Source organism: Herpailurus yagouaroundi, unplaced genomic scaffold (genome assembly GCF_014898765.1).
Source record: "Herpailurus yagouaroundi ecotype Mexico unplaced genomic scaffold, PumYag 28, whole genome shotgun sequence".
Taxonomy (NCBI): Eukaryota; Metazoa; Chordata; class Mammalia; order Carnivora; family Felidae; genus Herpailurus; species Herpailurus yagouaroundi.
In genome coordinates this window covers 56,375,092-56,399,923 of record NW_024412376.1, presented here as the reverse complement: position 1 = coordinate 56,399,923, position 24,832 = coordinate 56,375,092, and the positions used below count along the sequence as shown (strand labels likewise).

Here is a 24,832-nt window from a genome sequence, read left to right as displayed (position 1 = left end):
AAAGGCAAAGTGTCTCACAAAACTGGCTCATATTGAGAGCATAGCATATGTTCAAAAACTCCACAAAGCAAAAGGTAGAAAATTTATCCAAGACAGTAAAACTTCATGTGGATACAAATAGCATGATGTGGTAGAAGCTGAAGCTATTTAAGCAAGGGCGTTCCAACCAAGTTTAAAATTAATTATAAGTAGAAATAACTTCAAGCATGGGTGCATTGTAATGACATTTATATTGTAGACTAATCATTCTGATTGAAAATTGAAAATTTATTTTGAGTGAAGCAGGTTATGAAATAGACAATTAAGGGACTGGTAGTGGACACAGACAATGACTCTCATTCACATGAACTCTACTTTTGTTATTCTTTAAGTTAAAAAACAGATTTTAGGGGCACCTGGGTGGCGCAGTCGGTTAAGCGTCCGACTTCAGCCAGGTCACGGTCTCGTGGTCCTTGAGTTCGAGCCCCGCGTCAGGCTCTGGGCTGATGGCTCAGAGCCTGGAGCCTGTTTCCGATTCTGTGTCTCCCTCTCTCTCTGCCCCTCCCCCGTTCATGCTCTGTCTCTCTCTGTCCCAAAAATAAATAAACGTTGAAAAAAAAATTAAAAAAAAAAACAAACAGATTTTATTATATATATAATAAAATCTATGAGTTTTTATGTAGATTATGAGATTTCAGAGTTTTTTAAGGTGAATAAATGTGTATTTGTTCCACTATTTTAAATTGCCACATAATATTTCATAAAACGAATGGCTGTATTTTTCATATTATTATTGTGGTAAGAACACTTAACATGAGATCTACCCTTTTAACAAAACAAAGTGATGCTTTCATTTATAAGAAAGAACAAAAAGCTAAGAACAATTAAGAATAATACAATTTAGAAATCCACGGAATTTAAAGGTCACTCTAAATGTCTCTGAATAAGTCCTAGAAATAATAATACTGGTGCTTTAATCTTCTAATTCAACATTCCTAGGTGTGTGTGTGTGTCTGTGTGTGTGTGTGTGTGTGTGTGTGTGTGTGTGTGTGTGTATCTGTGTATGAAATTGTTTGGACTGTTTATTGAAAGATCCATTATAATCAATTATTCCTAAGGATACATTATGTATACATATTGGGAATATTTATATCTAAGAAATCCCTTGGGAATTTATTCAAAAAAATTTTGAAGTATTCCTGCCAAGGCACATTCAACAATAGCAAATAGCACATCACAGCACTCTTTAAAAAGTAGAACTAGAAGATATTCTTAACCCATTCATGTAAATTCTTTAGATGATAAATTATGGGTCTAGATCTCATCGATGAATACCTTACTTTTAAGCAAGGCACCAGTATGCAAATCTATTACTAAAGAAAGAAAGTTTAGGCACCTGCCTTTATTCAAAAGTAAAAATTCTCTGTAAAAAAAAAGAACAAAGGAAATGACCATAACAAAATTGAGGACATATCACTTTCAAGGTCAATTTTGTAGATAGTCTAAAGTAGTAATTTGAGTTGTGACTTAATCACACAACACTCAAGAAGCCTCATGAATATATTACACGTTTTAGCCCTAAAATCAGATTTTAAGGCAATTAATAAAATACTGTTTTATTAACATAACAGTTGTTAATTATTCTTTTTAGCTTACCCATTTATTTCTAATTTCTACTTTAAATTGTTTTAAAAATCTTTAAGTCTTGAATATGATGTGAATTTTTTTAGTTTTATCTTCATATATCAATCTGAATTAATTTTTTCTTGTAATAATTTTTTGAAATTTAATTTTATGTGTATTCACATAGGCTCATGTGGGCCTTAATTGACCTTACCTGGCCTATTCTGAATTAAATATCTAAGATTCTAAATAAAATGTTAAAATACTTTTATTATTTTTCTACTTTCCTTTGAGAAATCTTATTTGAATTAGTAGAATTAAACTCATTTGTCTTTGTCATTTTTGCAACGTGATTATTTCAAAGCAGTACACTCCTAGAATTAAAACTAAATGTCCAGTACAAAGTACAGTATCATTGACAAACAAGTGTTTGCCACATGTTTTCTGGGAACATACTAAGTATGACTTTCATTAATGTGGTACTTAGCTTAATAGTTTTGAGAATTCTAACTCAGGTTATTTGGAGTGTCTAAAGAAAAAAATATATAATGCTATCTTTTCTCAGGTTCACTGAATTCATTTCTTTTTTAATTACAACAGATATTACTATTTCAAAATTCTTTACAAAGTATAAGACAATGTAAGTCTGAAAATTTTCTCAGTGTACAATAAGGTGTGGAGAACAAATCACTATTAGATTCAGAGTCTGATTAGCCCTAGTCTTGTCTTTCTTTTCTTTGATGAATTTACAGTCTATAAACACTTCTTTCTCAAGTTTTCTTTGGCTATTTGGGGTCTTTTGTGGTTCTATACAAATTGTAAAATTATTTGTTCCAGTTTGGTGAAAAATAACAAAGGGATACATGAACCAATAAAAAAGCTCCCTCAGGCCAATGCTGAAACAGTCTGAGTAATTAAATTAGGTAGTACTAGATTATAACTCAAAATATAAAATAAGTCCTCACTTTGGCAGCACATATACTAAAATTGGAATGATACAGACAAGACTAGTATGGCCCCTGTACAAGGATGACACCAAAAATTGTGAAGCAGTCCATATTAAAAATATTTATGCACAAATATAGATAATATGCATATATAAATAAAAAATATATATATATACACACACACATAGATATGACTGAATTCATAGTCACATGAATGACTGAATGAATAAATAAATAATTTGGGAAGAATGGATAAATCTGTGAAAAATGCTGTTGGTATTTTGATAGAAATTGCATTAAATCTGCAGATTGCTTTGGGTAATATGGACATTTTTCTTGCTTTTTGAGGTACTCTTTTATTACTATGTACTTCCCTAAGACCACTTTTCCTGCATCCCAAAGATTTTGGACTGTGGTGTTTTCATTTTCATTTGGCTCACTGCATTTTTTATTTCCTCTTTCCTTCCTTGATTGACCCATTCATTGCTTGGTAGCCTGTTATTTAACCTCCACGTATTTGTGTTCTTTCCAGATTTTTTCTTGTGGTTGATTTCTAGTTTCATAGTATTGTCGTCAGAAAAGATTCATGGTATGACTTCAACTTTTTGAATTTTTGAGACTTGTTTTGTGGTGTAATTTGCAATCTGTTCAGGGGAATGTTCCATGTGCACTTGAAAAGAATGTGCATTCTGCTGTTTTAGGATGGAATGTTCTGAATATATCCGTTAGATCCATCTGGTCTAATGTGTCATTCAAAGCCACTGTTTCCTTGTTGATTTTTTGTTTGGATTATCTATCCATTGATGTAAGTAGGATGTTAAAGTCTCCTACTATTATTGTATTGCTATGACTTACTTCCTTTATGTTTGTTGTTAGCTGCTTCATTTGGGTGATTGCATGTTGGGTGCATAAGTATTTCTAATTGTTATATCTTCTTGTTGGAGTTTTCCTTTTATTATATAGTGTCTGTCACCTCTTGTTACAGTCTTTGTTTTAAAGTCTATTTTGTCTAATATAAGTATTGCTACCCTGACTTTTTTTTACTTCTATTTGAATGATAAATGCCTTTCCATGATGTCATTTTCAGTCTGCATGTGTCTTTAGGTCTTATAGACAGCATATAGATAGATCTTGCTTTTTTAAACAATCCTTCACCTTGTTTCTTTTTTAAGTTTTTATTTATTTGGTGGGCAGGGGGGGAGAGAGAGAAGAGGAGGAGCAGAGAGTGAGAAGAGAGACTCCCAAGCAGACTCTGTGCTGTCAGACACGGGGAGCCAGACACGGGGCTTAATCTCATGAACTGTGAGATAATGACCTGAGCTGAAACCAAGAGTCAGACATTTAAGCAACTAGGTCACCCAGAAATCCCTACCCTGTTTTTTTTTTTTTTGATTGGAGCATTTAGTACACCTACATTCAAAGTAATTATTGAGAGGTATGCATTTATTGCCATTTTGTTACTTGTTTCATGGTTGGTTTTGTAGTTTTCCTCAGCTCCTTTCTTCTGTTACTCTCTTCTCTAATGATAAGTTGGCTTCTTTAGTTATATATTTGGATTCCTTTCTCTTTATTTTTTGCATATCTATTAATGGTTTTTGATTTGTGGTTACCTTTAGGTTTATATGTAACATGTGCATAGCACAGTCTATATTAAGTTGATGCTCACTTAAGTTTGAATACATTCTTTATTCACCACCCCCCCATGTTTTAAGTGTGTGATGTTACACTTTATTTTATTTTGTGAATCCCTTGAATGATTTTTATAAATGTAGTTAATTTTTTTGCTTTTGTTCTTCTTAATTTTCTTATTCCTAGTTATGGTCTTTCCTTTCTAGTCAAAGAGTACCCTTTAACGTTTCCTGTAGGGCTGGTTAGGTGGTCATTAATTTATTTAACGTTTATTTCTCTGGAAAATTCTTAATTTCACATATTCTGAACTATAGCTTTGCTGTATAGAGTATTCTTGGCTGCAGAGTTTTTTTTTCTTTCAGCACTTTGCATACAGCATGTTACTCCCTTCCGGCCTGCAAAGTTTCTGCTGAAAAATAAGCTAATAGCCTTATGGGGTTTCCTTTAAATGTAACTGTTTTGTTTTCTCTTGCTGCTTTTAAAATTCTCTCTTTATCAGTACTTTTTCCACTTTAATTAGTATGTGTCTTGGTGCAGACTTCCTTGGGCTGATTTTGTTGGGGACTCTCTGTGCCTCCTGGGTCTAGTTTTCTGTTTCCTTTCCCAGATTCAGGAAGTTTTCAGCTATTATATATTGAAACACATTTTCTGCCCTCCTTTTTTTCTCTTCTCCTTCTGGGATCCTTTATAATGCAAATGTTATTACCTTGATGGTGTCACTGAGTTCTCTTAGACTATTTTCATATATATATTATATGTATATGTATATTATATATTTTTTTTTCTCCTCCATCTCTCTTGTTCATATTTATTGCTTTCCAATACTCTGTCCTCTGGGTCATTGATCAGTTCTGATTACTCTAGTATGCTATTTATTCCATCTAGTGTATTTATTTCTAATTTCAGTTGTTGAGTTTTTCATTTCTGATTTGTTTTTTTACCATCTCTTCATTTTGTCTAACTCTGTCTGTCTGTTTCTGTGTGTTAGGTAAATCAGCCATGTCTTCTGCTCTTACAAGTAGTGGCCTTGTGAAGAAGAGGTCCTGGAGTGCCCTACAGTGCAAAGTTCCCTGTTCACCAGAACCTGGCTCTTCAGGAGTGTCTCCTGTGTGTGTTGCATGTGCTTTACTATGGCTGAGCACTGTTTGCTTTCAGTTCAGTTGTCTTTAGCGGCTCTCTTTGCCTGCTTTGGTCATAGTTCGGTCCGTGTGTTGTCAATGGGCCAGTCTGAGGCTGCCTTGGGCTTGAATTGAGTAAGACCAAGTATTTGCCAGAGATGCAGCGGCACCAAACTTCAGGGCACTCTCCCTGTGTTGTCTCCTGAATGCTTTCATTGGTGGGTGGGGGCCCGTAATCAGACCTAAAGTTTGCCCCCACTGTTTGGACTGCACTTAAACTGGTGTTTGTGATTATCTTCTGTTCTCCCTGGGGCAGAGTGGTGCTGGCCCCTGTTGGGGCTGACAGTCTTGTGGGACTGCTCTGGCCAAGAGCATATTGGAGGGGTTGTATTGGAGGGGGCAGATCCACAGTAGAATGTGGGAAAAGGGCATACAGTGTCAGCAAGGTCCACACTGGTCTGCTGCAGCTGCCCAAGAAAGCTGCTGCCAGGCAGGGTTGGAGCAGGGGTGTCTGCAGAGGAATGGGGGAAGAGCTGGCTGTTAGCAAGTATGTAACAATCGTTGGCTATATACTGGTTCCAACAGGTGTCTGTGTATCTAGGCTGGGTTGCAAGGGAGGGAAATGCTGCTTTCTAGTTCTTTTGTCCTTTCAAGTCCCCCAAAGACCCCCGCCCTTCAGCACATGCTCTGAGATTAGTAAATATCTCCTTCCCATATACCCTCAGTGTTTTTCAAATTTCTGCATCTTGCTGTATCTCCATGAGTCTGTTTGCTGTGTTGTCTCTTTAAGTGTGGAAACTCAGTTTCCTATCACTCTTAGGCACTCCCAGAGCTGAGTCCACTAGTTTTTAAAGTGATAGGTGTCAGGCCCCACTGATTGTTAGACGCCTGTGGTTTTCAAAGCCAAATATTATGGGAATTATCTTCCTTGTGTGGAACACCCATGCCTGAGTTGCCTGGTATAGGGTCTGGCTTTCTCCTCTCCTCTGGTGGATAGCCCCACAGTTCATTTGGCTCTAGATCACATCTCTGCCTTTCCTAGCCTCTTAGATGTGGACTCCTCTGTATTCAGCTGTGGAGAGTCTGTTCTGCAAGGCTTCAGTCGATTTCTAGGTTATTTACACTGATGTAGGTGTTATATAATTGTATCCATCCATGGGATGAAGTGAGTTTCATCTTCCTCAAAAGAAAGACCATTTAAGAGAGAGAAAGAGAGAGAGAGAGAGAGAGAGAGAGAGAGAGAGAGAGAGAGAAATCACAAATTAAGAAGGTTGAAGTGAAAATAAAATATATATTTTTTTAATTTTTTGTATTCTAATACATTTTTCCAATATGTATGACTAGGATGTATAAAGTGTTTATATCTGTTGTATCTAGTATATTAATTAATTAAGATGTGTTTATCATTTTATACTAAACATATATGTATATTATATATGTATTGCTATTTGTCAACTATGCTATTATTAGGATCATTTAGGTTCAAAGAAAACAATAAATGCTTAGGTTAAATTGAATAGTATGTTGGGTTAAATGTTCTTATACATTTTAAAAGAATTATGAGCTACATTAAGAAAATTGTAAAATCATGAAGAGTTTGTTTCAAGCATTCTCTTATGGAAAAATAAGTAGCATATTAAGTAGAATTCACCAGTGATGCTCATGTGCATATGTTTGTATTAACTAGGAGAAATATTTACTCAAGTCCTTTGCTTTTTTGCTATTCCCAAATGTGTAGATTTGCCTTTTCAATTTATTGATTGTTTCCTTTGCTGTGCAGAAATTCTCTATTTGGTATAGTTGTTGACAGTGCTGTCCATGTCTTATCCAAGAAATCACTGCAAGACCAAAAGGCAACTTTAAAGTCTCCAGTTTTTTGCTTAAGTAGTTGTATTCTTTTTGCTCACACCAACTTCCATCAGCCGTATCTGCAACCTTTTAAAGATATTTTCAATTATTTCTAATGAGTTAGATAACCCTTGTGAATAATTTGATAATGCTGCATTTCTGACGTATTCATTTATGCTCTAGATGACCTAAATAAAATATATAATACACAAGATACTCAGACTGCATTTAATTTTTTGAAAGGTTATTTCTTATCTCCCAATATTATCTTCTAGGTTCTAAATATTCTGTGATCTGATAATAAGAACAATTATATTAATAGTTCCAGGTAAAGTTGGTAGGAAATGGGAACAGATAAACAAAAAACCTGAGAGGTACTATGTTAGAGAGAGAGAGGGATATGAATGGTAGATTATTATTTGAGGTAAGAGTAAAAATATATACATCAAGAATGTGTGTGTATTTATATCCATATATAAATTTAGATATGTGTGTATACAATGCATCCAGACTAGGAAAACAGTTTATACCCTGCTTTTTGCTGATCTGAACATTTATTCAAATGATACCTGTTTGAAATCAGTAAGTCAGTTTGCAGTACACCAGGAGAGAGCTAGTTAGCTTGCCTCATTTTAATAGGAAATAAAGAAACAGTATGAAATTGTCTGCCATCTGTAGAAGATGCAACTTATATTGCCAAACCAGAGGTACCAAATTTCAAAGAATTCACCTACATGATTTATGGTTGATAGTTTAAACATATTTACTGAAACTCAGAATGTCTTCATCACTGTGATGGTCTGGGTGAAATCACCTATCACTTATTTATGTGTATTCTATATCAAATATGTTCCTAGACACTTTGCCTATTTTTTCTGTAATATGGCACCATAATCCTGAAAAGAGGCATTATTGTTATTTTATTTAAAATGTGAAGAAATGCGGGGCGTCTGGGTGGCTCAGTTGGTTAAGCATCTGACTCTTGATTTCAGCTCAGGTCATGATCTCACTGTTTATGAGATCAGACCTCAACACTGGCTCCTCGTTGACAGTGTGGAGCCTGCTTGGGGTTCTCTCTCTCTCTCTCTCTCTCTCTCTCTCTCTCTGCTCCTCCCCTGCTTGTGCTCTCTCTCTCAAAATAAATAAACTTTTTTTTTTATGTGAAGAAATAGGTTAAAATAAAAAAATCTGTATTTTACACAGGTTATCACTACCTGTAATTTTAAGTATTAGATTGATACATATAATGATATTTTATTTATTGTATAAATTCTGATTATAGTGACACATTGTCAACATTTATCTCAAAGTTTTTATTAATAAGTTGTCTTTGAAATATGGTTTCTGAAACCATATTTAAAAAGTTCTTTTTTTAAAAAAAAATGTATCCTTAGTAGACTTGTGTTTAGCTGCTGGTTCTGTGCTGTGCTAGTTCTGTACTGAAGAAATGGATAAAGAGAATTGTTTTGATCATTTTTCATTTGGTGGAAATAATGGGAAAAATGGATATACTGTTTAACACTGTTATCTGAGAAAAGATTTTTCTTTAAAGAATACTGCTGAATTACAATTTTGAATTGAAGAATTTATATTTTTACTCTTATTTGCAAGTTTTTAAAAGTATGTTGTTCTTAATAATACATTTACAGTCTAGAAAACAACAAAGAAAGAAATATCACCCAGCCCAATGCAAGTTGTTATCTGTGATACATCAAGAGTTGTAAATCAGACTCCCTGTAAAAAGAGCTCTATTTCTTCACACTTGCAAAGACCATACATTCTACTCTGAGGTGTACATATTTCTTTTTTTTTTTTTAATTTTTTTTCAACGTTTTTTATTTATTTTTGGGACAGAGAGAGACAGAGCATGAACGGGGGAGGGGCAGAGAGAGAGGGAGACACAGAATCGGAAACAGGCTCCAGGCTCTGAGCCATCAGCCCAGAGCCTGACGCGGGGCTTGAACTCCCGGACCGCGAGATCGTGACCTGGCTGAAGTCGAATGCTTAACCGACTGCGCCACCCAGGCACCCGCGAGGTGTACATATTTCTATATGCAGTCACTAGATTATGGGCAGTGATGTCCTAGCTCTTTCCAATGGTTGCTTACTCCTTGATAGTGCTGCCTTGCCATTTTAGGCCAGCCCACCTCAGCCAAAATTGACTCCCCTCTTTTCTTTTCTTTGTATGACATCTTTGCAGGTTCTAAGTATAAACTTCCTCAGGACATTGCTTTGGCCAAATCCTTGATATTCTTACAGAGAAATAGGTAAGTATCCTTCCTATCAGTAGATATATACTGTGCATGACATACATCTCAGGTTTATTAGAAAGAATCACACAGGGGCGCCTGGGTGGCGCAGTCGGTTAAGCGGTCAGCCAGGTCACGATCTCGCGGTCCGTGAGTTCGAGCCCCGCGTCAGGCTCTGGGCTGATGGCTCAGAGCCTGGAGCCTGTTTCCGATTCTGTGTCTCCCTCTCTCTCTGCCCCTCCCTCGTTCATGCTCTGTCTCTCTCTGTCCCAAAAATAAATAAACGTTGGAAAAAAAAAAAAAAAGGAATCACACAAAATTGCTTTACTATATTTTAGTGTCCATGAAAATTTATCAAAGTGGGATGTAATTACATCCCAGAAATAGTAGATATATTGGCAGTTAGATTGGGAATTCTGGGCAAGTAATCTTTTCCACCTTGTATTATATGGACTGTCACTTTAAATACTGTATTGCAAATCTTTCGAACTTTTCCTTCTTTACAAACAGAATGATTTAAAGCGTTTCAAAATAACAGGTGACCTAGCTTCTGCCTTTACCTAAATAAATATGTACTTTATAGAACAGAAAAGAACAAATTTTTATTTTCCCATAAACTTTCCGAAGAAGGTAGATTTCCAAAGTTTGCAAGGAATTTGCACCAATTACACCAAAAAGTTTTTCACATTTAAATAAGACATCCCCGGCTGTATTTCTCACTCATCGCATTGTTGATTGACTGCTTTAGAATGAATAAACTAACCTAGGGGTTGTTGGCAATGGAAGGAATGTAGTTTGATTTGCATCATCTGAGATACAGCTAAGGATTTCTGAACATTAAGATCAGCTTGTAAACTAGGGCGAATAAGTAACTCAGAAAATAAATAGTAGTAACAATAATGTACTATGAAATTATTACTTAATATTGCCTCTATCTTAGTAAGGTGATTATATATTTTTATACTTAGCCATCATTTGCAAGCATAATTTATCATATAATGGTAATCTATTTTGAAAAATTTATTTTAGAGTACCTTAAGTTTATTTGGTCACATCATCTTATAATTTCCTTAGTTTTCTTATTTTTAGAGGTATTATCAATATTTAAACATCACTTTTCTCAAGTAAGTAAAAATTCAACTCAATTTGATTGACTTTGATGAAGGGAGTCACAGTATTTTCCAGAAAAAAGGAAAATATAGAAGTTTACGTGTGAAAAGATTGAGATATACATGCGGAAAATAACCCAGTTCCTTCTCCCTTGGTCAAACTTTCCATAAAAGAGGTTAAAAAAAAAAAAAAAGTGTTGATTAAGCATTTTTCAAATTGGGAAACAGAATAAACTCTTTAGAAACAGATTTGAGTTATGATGTGCAACTTCTGATAAAAAGTAAAAGTATTGTTGATAGATTCATCAGTTTTTCTGTTCATTTTTATTCTAGCAAAACTTTCTCCTTTTACAGTTTTTCCTCATGAATAAACTTGTTCAAACTTTGGTTCCTTCAGTTTCTTGACATTATCATGACGAATTCCAAATAAATCTGTTTAAAAGCAAGAGTTTGCTTTTTTAAAATTCTTATTGTGGTTGAATGTGTGGTTAGAATAAAAAACAAAAGCACAGCTATACCTTTACTTTTATAAAGGTGACTTAGCCGTATAAAATTATAATTATGGTTAACACCAAGGCACCCAATTCTCCAAATACTCATTTATTATTATGTAATATAATCTTTTATAGGAAGATCTGGTAGTTTAATCTATAAATTTAACCCAAAATATGTGTTCTCTGTTTGTTTTTATCACTTACATTTATTTAAAGAATTTACCACAGTGGAATAGGTTCAATTTTATAGGTTAGGCCTAGTGAATTAAAATCTTGCAGGTGAGGGATTTGAGCTTTAAGCCAGTATAATTTTCATTCATAATACATAAGTAAATTAGAATAACAATCTAGATCACTAAAACTAAGCATTTTAAATTAGTTCCTTTTAAACTTGACTCCACTCAGATAGTTGAACACAGGGAGTATCTATGAGTTGGGAGATACAATGCTAAATTAAAGGATAGTTTTAATAAATTGCCACTGAGACACTGTGGACAACCCATAAACATCACCTACAAAGTCCCTCTAAGTACTGAATTTCCAACACCTGATCCAAGTCTTATTAAATCTGCACTGAAGCAAGTATCTGGCAAGAAATAGTTTCTGTGGCTTCATTTTTCTCTTGCTCAGCCCATTTACAATGCCTGGGTTTATTCCCAGAGATTATATTTGATGCAGAGCTCACAGAAAAAAACCTGTCTGCAATGTATCTACTACTGTATTTTCTTTTCCCTCTCCTTTTATCACCCATTTGGCAAGCAAAATTAAATATGCATCAAGGGCACCATACTCATACTTTTATTAAAAAGAAGTCACATTTTTGTAGAAGAAACAGTCTATAAAAAAGAAAGCTAGAGTGTAATCTCCATGAGATCAGGGATTCTTGTGTATTTTTTCTCCATTGTACCCCAGATTAGTCCTGTTTCATTGAGTATCTGTTGGATGAATTGATGAAGGGCTTTGCCTGCTCCATTCTTCATTTCTCTTTTCCATGACCTCACGGGAGATAACCAGGTATATAAAACAATCTTTTCAAGGTCAAATGTGACTGATGATGGGCACAATGGTTTTGGCTTCTCTTGAACAACAGTTTGGTTGCTTTGAGGTACCTGCCAGAGATTTGGATGTAAGTGAAAGTTAAAGGATAGACTCAATCCCAGGGTGTATAATTTTCTGGTTAATGCTTTCACAAATTATCACAAATGCAGTGACATAAACGGCACATGTATTATTTTACAGTTCTAGAGGACAGAAATCTAAAAGGAATCTTAAGGAACTAAAATCAAAGTGTCCTAAGGGCTGTATTCTTTCTAGAGGCCTCTTTCTGGCTGCTTCCATTTCTGTTTTTTTTTTGTTGTTGTTGTTGTTGTTGTTTTGTTTTGTTTTGTTTTAATTTTTTTTATGTTTATTTATTTTTGACAGAAAGAGAGAGAGAGACAGAGCATGAGCGGGGGAAGGGCAGAGAGAGAGGGAGACACAGAATCTGAAACAGGCTCCGGACTTTGAGCTGTCAGCACAGAGCCCAACATGGTTCAGACTCACAGACTGTGAATTGTGACCTGAGCCGAAGTCGGATGCTCAACCAACTGAGCCACCCAGGTGCCTCTGGCTGCTTCCATTTCTAGAGGCTATGACTTTCCTTGGCTCCAGGCCACATTACTCCACTCTTTGCTTCCAGAGTTTCCTCTATTATAGTCAATTTTCTCCCTGTTTCCATCTTTTTTTTTTTAATTTTAGTTTTTAAAATTTATATCCAAATTAGTTAGCATATAGTGCAACAATGATTTCAGGTGTAGATTCCTTAATGCCCCCTACCCATTTAGCCCATTGCCCCCTCCCACAACCCCTCCAGTAACCCTTAGTTTGCTCTCCATATTTATGGGTCTCTTCTGTTTTGTCCCCCTCCCTGTTTTTATGTTATTTTTGTTTCCCTTCCCTTATGTTCATCTGTTTTGTCTCTTAAAGTCCTCATCTGAGTGAAGTCATATGATTTTTGTCTTTCTCTGACTAATTTCACTTAGCATAATACCCTCCAGTTCCATCCACGTAGTTGCAAATGGCAAGATTTCATTGTTTTTGATTGCCGAGTAGTACTCCATTGTATATATGGACATTTGGGCTCTTTCCATGCTTTGGCTATTGTTGACAGTGTTGCTATAAACATTGGGGTGCATGTGTCCCTTCGAAACAGCACACCTGTATTCCTTGGATAAATGCCTAGTAGTGCAGTTGCTGGGTTGTAGGGTAGTTCTATGTTTAGTTTTTTGAGGAACCTCCATACTGTTTTCCACAGTGGCTGCACCAGCTTGCATTCCCACCAACAATGCAAAAGAGATCCTTTCTCCACATCCTCGCCAACATCTGTTGTTGCCTGAGTTATTAATGTTAGTCATTCTGACAAGTGTAAGGTGGTATCTCATTGTGATTTTGATTTGTATTTCCCTTCTGTTTCCATTTTATAAGGACACTTATGATTATTTTAGGGCCCATCTTAAAGATATAGTATAATCTCAAGATTCTTAATCACATTTGCAAAGTCCCTCTTGCTATGTAAGTTAACAGCCTCAGGTTATAAGAATTGAGACATGAGCATGTTGGGAAGTTCTTATTCAGACCACCATACAGGATGCATTCAGTAATCAACTGTGTCACCATTTGCCTGTGACAAACATTTATTGCTTTCATAATCTTTTTATGCTTCTTACTACTAAAAGAAATGTACTTTCCTCCTCAATTTTCCATTTCTCGCAAGTTTTCTATATCAGTAACAAAGTCTTACTAGTTTTGGTTTATTTACTGCTAGTTATTAGAGCCAGAGCCCTATTTCTTTTTTCTTTTTTCTTTTTTTTTTGTTCAATTGCCTTTTCTTATTTTTCATTTTCATCTTCAAGTCCTATTTCATTACTCACAGGAACCAACCCATCTTGACATTAAGGTATGCTAACAATTATAAACTAATATTTCTATCTTTTCCTTAGGTTGCTAAAAATACTAAGAATTTTTATTTTTCCTTTCTTTCTTTTTTTTTAATGTTTATTAATTTTTGAGAGAGCAAGAGACAGAGCGTGAGCAGGGTAGGGGCAGAGAGAGAGAGGGAGACAAAGGATCTGAAGCAGACTCCAGGCTTTGAGCTGTCAGCACAGAGCCTGACACGGGGCTCAAACTCATGAACCACGAGATCATTACCTGTGTTGAAATTGGACACTTAACCGACCGAGCCATGCAGGTTCCCCTGTTTCCCATCTTTCAAGGCTAAATGAAAAAAGTAATATTGAGAAATGAAGAGAAAGTTTTTATTACTTTTTGTCTTTTTAATACTGATGATCTAGTAGTCTTTACTTGTACTATGTTGTTTTGTGGTCTGTTTTACTAATAAGAAAGCATATATTGATTCACTAAGTACGTATCAGGTGTCTATTGTCACCTTGTTCAGTGAGAATTTTTCAATAATTTAAAAAAATATGAAAAAGGTATAGGAAAACTTTGGTTAAAGGAAACAGAAACTTATAATAATCATAGATGAAAAACATCATGAGAGTTTTTTTTAATTACTTCTATTGTAAACATCTATAGTTTAGCCTACATAATATCTGAAAATTTAGTTATGTGACTACAGTAAGTCAATTTAGATGGGATAATACTAATTTATGACTAGAATTAAGAAAAACAGCAAAGTGACTTTATACTTTCTTAAAATAATGAAATAACAGAAGTTTTCATAAAACAAGTTGTGTTTTTTTCCATACTTTCATGAAGTCATTCCTTGGCCTTAGGCTTCTTTCTTCAAGTTTTTCCCTTTCTCTCTCTGTCTCTCCATCTCTCTCTCCTGTGAGGGAAAGGATAGACCCTGATCAAAATGCTATGAAATTTCCTTATGATAGAACTGAAACAGGTTTTAGAGTTATTCTAGTAAAATAAATATGCCAGGATTCAATGATTCTACAACTTTCTCACAATTATACCATATTTATTAATAAGTGACTAAAAACTTGTTGCAGATTTTTTCCTCTTTTATTATGCCTTCAATGGATATAGAAAAAGTTACCCAAAAGTTACAGCCTAGTTCATTTTTTTTCCTGTAACATAGAGCCTTGGAAATTTCATAAAACATGGTGATTTTGAGTTTTTTTTTAAGTTTTATTTTTATTTATTTTGAGAAGGATAGAGAGCAGGTGAGGGAGGGGCAGAGATAGAAGGAGCCAGAATCCCAAGCAGGCTCCAAGCTATCCACGCAGAGCCTGATGGGGGGCCCAAACTCACAAATCTCGAGATTTTGACATGAACCAAAATCACAAGTTGGATGACTAACTGAACCACCCAGGCACCCTATTAAAAGTATATTTGTATGAGGTATATGTGCGAAGATGTGTATGAGTTTACATGTGTATGAATATTTTAAAATTAAGTTTCCTCTGTTCAAAATCATTCCTAAAATTACAGCTTCCTTGGTTCCTTTCCATTTTTTTATTCCTTTAACAGAGTTACTTAAATATGTTTGAAGTTTATCTTCTTCAGTAAGAATCAAAATTATTTATTCCGGCATTTTCTGTTAATGTACAGTTTCTGCAATATCTTAATTTGTGTTTCTTTTGTAAGCTTTATTTGCTTTTTTAAAATATTTTGCTATGTTTATGTATTTTTGTATTTTTCGATTTAATGCTTTTGTGCATTAGCAAGATGAATTTACAGTGGAAAATACGTCAGAGAAATTATATAAGCATAAACATCATAATTCTAGGTAAACCATGAATGTCATGGTGCTTAAAGTAGTGGACAATTGCATCCTGTTGAACAATTAGGAAAACTTCAAATCAAAAGAGGCATTGAGTCAACTTTGAAGCTTAGTCATTTATTGACTTACCATTATCAGGGCATTGTGGGGCCAGGGCAATGTGGATTTCAAGAACAGATAACAATAAGTTTCATATATGATATGTTATATTATACACCATATATTACCTTACTACTCAAAGGATTTGACACACATTTAAAATATCAATACTGTGTGTTTCAAAATTCAAATAGAACTGGAAAAAAGGAGGGTTTATAATTTCATAACATTTTAAATATGATGTTGGAAATTATACTCTTCAAATTTTATGCATGAAACAATTTTATACATTAACCCAGAAAATGATATATTTTCCTAGTTATGAAAGATAGAAATTCATTAATTCATTCATTCAATGCTATTTTATGAAACCTCAACTTGAATTTTGTTTCATTTCATTATAGTCAAATGTGCACAAGAAGAAACAATGAATTAAATCCTTGAAAAAAAGCTCTTTTATTCAGTGATTAGATATATAATTTGCTTCTGAAATATCTATTCACAAAATCATGAGTTACTATAATTACACTTTGAGACTACACACATATGCCTGTGAGAAAAATTAACTAAATTAACTAAACTGTGTCATAAATTTATATTCAGTTTCAGAAATACATTAAGATTTATAAAATGGGCGTTTGATCTAATTTTGGGTAAGTTAACTTACAGCTACTACAGAAAGAAATGTTCTGTGATTAGTGACTCCGTGAGGAGTTTGCAACAAGTTTAACATAATGTCAATCCTTGCAATAACCAGTTATTTTACCAGCAAAAAAGAGTTTATTGGGGAATAGCAGAAGAATTTTAATTTGGGACATGAAAGCTATGGCAAATCAGAAGAGACAAAGGCAAGGTCAGCTTTTATTAGGTTTTAGGAGGAAATTGAGGAGGACTGTTTGGAACAAAAGTTCACTGGAAAAGAACAAGAGTTTGAGATTGTGAAGATTTCTCATTGGCTGCCAGCAGTGGTTAGTGTGTTGTTGCTGGGGGAGAGAAAGGGATTTTGCTTATTTTTCTTAAAAGCAAGAGATAAAATCCCTATGTGATAAATGTCCCTTTTTTGTCAAAATAATTCTTCCCTCTTCCTTCTGGTTATGCAGGCTGCAGTGAGTAGTATGTGCATGAGAAACCCCTTCAGATCTTCTCAATTTCATGATAAATGAAATTTATCCCCTTTTGATCAAGATCTTTCCTCAAAAGCATCATGGATCTAGGGTCATTTTACCACATTTAGTGGTTTTGTCTCTCAGTTCCAGAATGGACTTTTCCTGGTTGTCCTGTCCCATGTGCACGTGAGGAAAAGTGTACCGAATGGAAATTGTGAAGACCACATTCTAGCAATAAGGAAGGTAGGAGGAAGAACGCTCAGGGGTGTTCCACCTAAATTATGTGCCTTATCAATGTCGTAAGTGTTGGAGATCATCTCAAAGGCCTGAGCCAGCATCACCAATTTGGTGCATTATTTCTGTAGCAACTTGATAGGCAACAAGTACAAAATTTAAAATTGATTAAACAGGAGGTGCTTGACTGGCTCAGTCATTAGAGCATATGACACTTGATCTCAGGGTTGTGAGTTTGAGCCCCATGTTGCAGGTAGAGTTTACTTAAAAAAATTGAGGGGTGCCTGGGTGGCTCAGTCAGTTAAGTGTCCCACTCTTGGTTTCAGCTCAGGTCATGATCTTGCAGTTTCATGAGTTCAATAAGTAAATTAATAAAATAAAATTGATTATACAGGAACAGAATAATGACCCCAATTTGGGAAATAGTCCTAAATCAGAACCCCTAATCTGAAGGTTACTAGCTGCATAATCAAGGGTCCAAGTACTATCATGTGGCATTCACTTTAGCCAGTGTGGTCATTCTCTGACTTTATGCAGTTAGGTTTCTACTTACCCAGAGAAATTTATCCATGTGCAACAGGTGGTATTTACTATCACATGAATGATTTCTTACTCAACAAGCAGATAATCTTGAACTATCTGATTGTGCAAAGTTACTTTAGCCAATGAGTCCAGTGGTAGTTGTCAAGCTGTTAAAGCTTTGGCTGTGGAATGGGCTAGCTTTCCTAATATTAAGGAAAGATTTTTCCTTATGCATTTACTGGCATTTACTCCAATCCATGGGAGAAAGGCTGTCCCTAGGGAAGCAAATCCAGAGTTATGTATGCCTCCTAAAAGTTCCTGTTTAAGATGGCTATGGATGTTCAATAGAGTGGACCAAGGGGAGCTTCTGATTTCTATGGATATTAACAGGGACAGTTAGGTCCCGATAAGCATGGACCTCTGCTTTGTCAGCTATCTTAACATTCTCATGCCCTTGGGAAATGCTGTCCACCTCAAACAGAAATGAAACCAGGTGGAGTGTAAGGATTCCAGCTAAGGTCTGGTTATTGATAGATTCATTAGCTGGGATTTCCTGACTGACCCTTTCAAGCCATGGGTCCGAGGAATTGAGATAACATTCTGAAAGCCTATCCCTTCCTAAGGAGATCTTTTCTTAAAACCTTGCAAAGAGGTATAATCCATTTGTACTTCCCTTGGGTTCAGGGAAACAGATCATATTTAGATAAAGAAAAGAATGTGGGGGGACAAGGTTCATACAGCAAAAGTGGAGGTGTTTAGTTGAGCTAGCATGGTTATAACTGGGAAAAGGTTGAAACAAGGTATGGGAACACCAAGTTGTAAAAACCTAATCTGATAGGAAACACCCATAGGCTTGCAAGTATAACTGGCAGCGTCATTTGGGACTAAAGAGACATTAGCTACAGGTTAAGAGCACAGAGTCTGACACTGTGAATGAACAGAACAGAGTTTCTGGTGAAAGATCCAACAGTCAGAGATGTTTCCCCCTTTTGCAATAAATAGACTGAGAAATTTAGATAAAAGCATTGTCTCTCCAAGAGAAAAAGGGAAAAACAAACAAACAAACAAACAAACAAACAAAGTAAGAAGCAGCAGCAGCAAGAAAGCAAAAAGACAGTCCTGGTCTGCTCATCTAGGGAAAGTTGTCTCCTTTTGCTGTTGTATGCTTCAGTTCCTGGAAATCTTTACTTTCAGGTCACTAGTTGGTGTGCAGGACCAGTCTGGGTTTGGTACTTTCTTTAGATATAACATGTAAATCCAAGAATTTATTCCTTGGAGTTTGTTAGCACAAGGGTTGGTTAACAGTAACTGATAAGGGTCTTTCCAACGGGGTCACAGAAAAGTTTATCTGGAGATGTCTTTTCCAATAGATGAAGTCTCAGAGTTGCAAAGAATGACGTTTAAGGTCTCTCTTTCAGAGGATCACACTGACAATATTGCTGTATTCGGTTAACAGAAACAATTAGGTCTTTATAATATTGAAGTATATGTCCTTTTTATAGGCGGTGTATTAAAAGAAGCAGGAACAAGGTTCATTGGGCATCCTATTACAAGAAGGGAGTTTTACAGAACTTATGCAAATGGACACATTGTCATGAAAAATAAGAATATTTGATAAGAGTTTCAGAATTTGGGAGAAATTTGGTAAGAAGAAAGAGTAAATGCTTCAAACTTTGTTGTAAAGATACACTTTACCAAATCTCAATTAAGTGAAAGACAACTTAAAGGAGAAGAAGAAAAGGGGTCTTTTTAATCTGGAAAACAAAACTTTGTAACAATCAGTTTTCCATTAGGGTTTTGGAAATTCTTACTAGTTCAGGGTTATGATCTTAAATGTATCAAAACCTGTGTTCTAGAGTATTCATCAAAGTCTTTTTCATGAATCTGTTTGAAGATGAAACACTTAAAACAATTGCCTTCAGGGCTTCCCAACTCCATTTTAAATGAGGTTTCTTTTATTTATTTTCACAATAGGAGTAACTAGAGCCAAAAAGACAGACCCCAAAATAAAAATGGGTAAATCCAAACAGAGCCTATAAACTTACTCTTCTTCCCCAGGTTTTTATTATTTCAATATAAGAAAAGTCGTAGAGGAGAGAAATCAGAGAAATTAGGTTTTCTTTTACTTTTTCTTTTTTTCCTCTTCTTCTCTTCCTTTTTCTTCTGAATAACACTTGAAGATCATTTGGATTTGGATTTTGGAAAGACAGAGCTAGAAAAAAAAATCTGACTCCACCAAAAGTTGCAGTATCTGAGTAATTTACCAATAAACCAAATATATCACTTAGAAGTAATTAATATGTAATTGAAAGGACTCTATTTAATTTTTAAACTTAGTATTCTCTTGCCTTTATTTTAGTAAGTGCATCCCTTTTGGTAGGCAACAGCTTTGCCAAAAATGGTTCTTATGAAGCTACCAATCATATTATCTCATCCAACAAAACCCAGAATTTGACATGGAAGCTAAACTAAGCAACTGTTTTTCTTGAGTATTATTTTCCCAAAGAAAGGACATTTAAAAAATATAATTTATATTAGTAATGAATGGTTTATTTTACTTAATACTACACAAGTTTGCAAAATATTATATTATCAAGTAAATACTTGTAATTTCTATTGTTCATTAAAACAAAAATGTGGGGCGCCTGGGTGGCTCAGTCAGTTGAGCATCTGACTCTTGATTTCAGCTAAGGTCATGATCCCAAGATCTTGGGATTGAGCCCCATATTGGGCTCCATGATGAGAGTGGAACCTGCTTGAGATTCTCACTCACTTCTTTTGTCCATCTCCCCATCTTGTGCACTCTCTCTCTAAAATAATAAAAAAAAGTTTATATATGACATTGAAATATTTATAGCATTCTAACCATAATCTTGCAAGATAGTGAAGTTGTCTCTGTTTTATAGGTATGGAAATGAAAAAAAAAATCTAGAAGGAAAATTCGTTTTCTATCAAGCTCATTTTATGCTGGGGAAAATTTATCTAGTTCAAATTGTCTCTTTATATATAGAAATATACTTTCCTAGACTGTTATAATGTAAGTGGTTTTGTAAATTTTACAGTTGTTTAAAGACAAAACAATATAATTCAGTTATCCTCACTCCTAGTTCACTCATCCTCACTCCTAATTTATCTTTGAACACAAATACAGCAAAATATGTATACATTATACTGTTATAATCAATGGCCCTTCCATCAAATAAATAATTGATTAGTTAAAGGATTGCTTACTTTTTACAGGAAATCTGCTAAATTTTGAGACAAAATGGTCACTGCTACAGATATCTAATTGAATTTATAGTCAGTCATCCAGGATATACAATCAATTTAATAAAAAAATAGAATACAATATGTTGATTTCTGTGGTATCAAAATAAGGATGTTATGTAAGAAAAGGAGAATAAAGTCCAGTTGAAGAGAATGAAGAAGATAGAGAACTAAAATACATATGGTAGTTATTCCTATAAAAGAACAGTTCAGAAGAAGAAAATACATTTTCTACATAGGGAAGTAGCAGTTCTAAAATCCTACAGACACACACACACACACACACACACACACACACACACACATACACAACACACACAAGCAGATAGACTTGAAAACTTTTTTGGGTTAGAAACTCTTCATAGTTAAGTGAGAACCATATAATGGAAGTGTTGAAAGTGATATAAGGGCTTTACTCTAAGTATATTGGGAAAACACTAAAGATCTTAATAAAGTAAATGGAATAATCAGATATATATATTTAACAATCACTCAGACTGTAAATTGGAGGATGCCTTGAGAGGAAGGAGAACAGTCTAACAGAGGAAAAATGTTGAGCAAAATGAATATAGAGAATAATATCATGGATAGAAACATATATAAATATAAATACAGGAAAGATTAACATGGTGTGTTACTTTCAAAAATTTTTGCTAGGTAGCTTAAAAATATAAATGAAATAAACACATTTTGTGGATAAAGTCATGTACCAAACTGAATAAATAAGGAATGGAAAGACTGAAGCTTCACGTGGTACACAGAATGATGCCTTAATTCTAAACATGTCTACATCTTAATTCTCAATTATAACAAAATATGTGTGAGATCTATGTGAGGAAAACTACAAACTCAGAAGAACAGAATCAAAGAACAATTAAATATATGAAGAGATATTCCATATTCATCGATAGGAATACAATATTAGCATGATATCAATTCTTCACATTTGATCAATAGATTCAATGCAATACCAACAAAAATCCCAGCAATCTATTTTGTGGGTGATTAAAAGCTAATTCAAAAGCTTATAGGACAGGCAAAAATTCCGGAATAGCCAACACAATATTGATGAGGAAAAACATTGGTGGACTGACACTACCCAACTTTAATACGTATTATAAAGCTATAGTAGTCAAGACAGCAGGTTATTGGTGAAAGAACAGACAAATAGATCAATGGAACAGAATAGAGATCCCAGAAACAAATCCACGTTAATATAGTCAACTGAACTTTGATAAAGAAGCAAAGACAATACAAGCAACCAAAGACAGTCTTCTCAACAAATGGTGCAGCAACAACTGGAGATCCACATGCAACAACAGCAAAAAAGTGAACCTAGACACAGATCTTACACCCTTCACAAACATCAACTCCAAATGGATCACAGACATCAATGTAAAACACAAAACTATAAAACTCTAGAAGAAAACATAGGACAAAACCTAAATGACACTGGATATAATGATGACTATTTAGATAAAACACAAAAGATATGATCATGAGAAAAAATAATTAATAAATGAACTTCATTAAAATTAAAACTTTTCCTCTACAAATACAATATGAAGAGACTAAGACAAGCCACATTAAAGGAAAAATATTTGCAAAAAATGTATATGCTAAAGGATTGTGATAAAGGACTATTACCCAAAATATACAAAAAAATCTTAAAACTGAAGAATTAGAAAACAATTCTGAAGAATTAAAAAATGGGCAAGGACCTTAACAGACACTCTCCAAAGCTACACAGAAGGCAAATAAGCATATGGAAAGATGCTTCACATAATATGTCCTCAGAAAATGCAAATGAAAACAACAGTAAAATACTACCACACACCTGTTAGAATGGCTAAATTCAAAATCATGACAATACCAAATGCTGGTGAGAATGTGGAGTAACAGAAGCTCTCATTAACTACTGGTGGGAACGCAAAATAGCACGCCACTTTGAAAGGCAGTCTGGCAGTTACTGACAAAACCAAACATATTCTTACCATATGATCCAGAACTCATGCTTTCTGATATCTATCCAAAGGAATTACAAACTTATTATCCATACCAAAACCTGCATACAGGGGCTCCTGGGTAGCTCAGTTAGTTGGGCGTCCGACTTCGATGCAGGTCATGATCTCGTGTTTCATGACTTCTGGCCCCATGTCGGGCTCTGTGCTGACAGCTCGGAGCCTGGAGCCTGCTTCGGATTCTGTGTCTTTCTTTCTCTCCAGCCCTCCCCTGCTCATTCTCTCTCTCTCTCTCTCTGTCTCAAAAATAAGCAAAACATTCAAAACAATTTTTTAAAAAACATGCATACAGATATTTATAGCAGCTTTATTCACGATTTCTAGAACTTAGAAATAACAAAGATGTCCTTTAGTAAGTGGATAAATGAATAAACTGTGGTACATCCGGTCAGTGGAATATTATTAGGCACTAAAAAGAAACGATCTATCCAATCATGAAAAGACATGGAGCAACTTTAAATGCATGTTACTAAGTGAAAGAAGCCAATCAAAAAGACTACATACAGTATGATTCTTACTATATTACATTCTGGAAAAGGAAAAACTAAGAATACATGAAAAGCATCAGTGGTGGATAGGGGTTGGAGAGTAGGGTGGGATAAGTAGGCAGACCATGAAGGCCTTTTGGGGGAGTGAAATTACTCTGTATGATACTATAATGGTGGATGTATGCCTTTATACATATTTCAAAACTTATTGGCAACATGAGTTTTGTATAAGATTGTGTAAAACCAAGAGTGAACTATAATATAAATTGTAGACTTTTTTTTTTAATTTTTTTAACGTTTATTTATTTTTGAGACAGAGAGTGACACAGCATGAGCGGGGGAGGGTCAGAGAGACAGGGAGACACAGAATCAGAAGCAGGCTCCAGGCTCTGAGCTGTCGGCACAGAGCCCCATGCGGGGCTCGAACTCACAGACCGCGAGATCATGATCTGAGCTGAAGTTGGGCACTTAATCAACTGAGCCACCCAGGCACCCCTAAGTTGTGGAATTTGGATGATAATGATGAGCCAGTGTAGTTTCATGAGTTGTAAGAAACGTATCACTTTGAAGAAGGATATTGATAATGCAGGAGGCTATGCATGTGTAATTTAGAGGGTATGCAGTAAATCTCGATACCTTTCCCTCAATTTTTCTGTGAACCTAAAATTGCTCTAAAAATGTAAGTTCTGGGGGAATAAAAAAGAGCATGGCAGAAGTGATGCTGCATTACTTCCAAGTTTACATCATAAACATAGGGCTTCCACATGGCCTTTTCTGTCATAGAGTGCTTGTCTTTGGAAATACATATCATGCTGTAGGGAAACCAAACTACCTCTTGAACTGATTTCACAATTCAAGGCTTGTAAACAAAGAAACTATGGTCCTAGTTTGACAGTAACAGTCAACAACTAGATAAGTGAGTTCATGAGCCATCACATGATTGCAGTACCCAATCTTTGATTCTTCAACCTCAGGCCATAGAGATCACAGAGCTTATACAAGGAATCCCCACTCTGCCTTTTTCAATATTCTGATCGATAAAAACAATATGGGTATTTAGTGACAATAAATTTTAGGATAACTTAGTACAGTGCCTGAAGTATGTCATCTTTGTATTGATAATCATCATTATCAAGTTTTTACTTCTCTAATGACCTACGTTAGATTCTGTCCAACAGTAGAATAATTGCCTCACGTTAAACCTCAACATGCTTGTCACTTTCCTGCGTCATTTCACAAAACTGGTAAAAATTCCAACCTTGGATTCAACTTTGACTAGCCACATGTATACCTATGCAACTGAAGATAACTGGAAAACAAAAAAAATAAAACTCAGCTATGCTGGCTGGTCCATTCTTTAAATCAGT

The 24,832-nt window shown here is 35.0% G+C and overlaps 1 non-coding gene across 1 annotated transcript; it reads left to right on the top strand.

Annotated features, from left to right (window-relative positions):
• Positions 1–2,559: 2,559 nt before the first annotated feature.
• Positions 2,560–2,666, top strand: LOC121040177 (U6 spliceosomal RNA). Its single transcript, XR_005795169.1, has one exon. It is a non-coding gene; the product is annotated as a U6 spliceosomal RNA (small nuclear RNA).
• Positions 2,667–24,832: the final 22,166 nt, after the last annotated feature.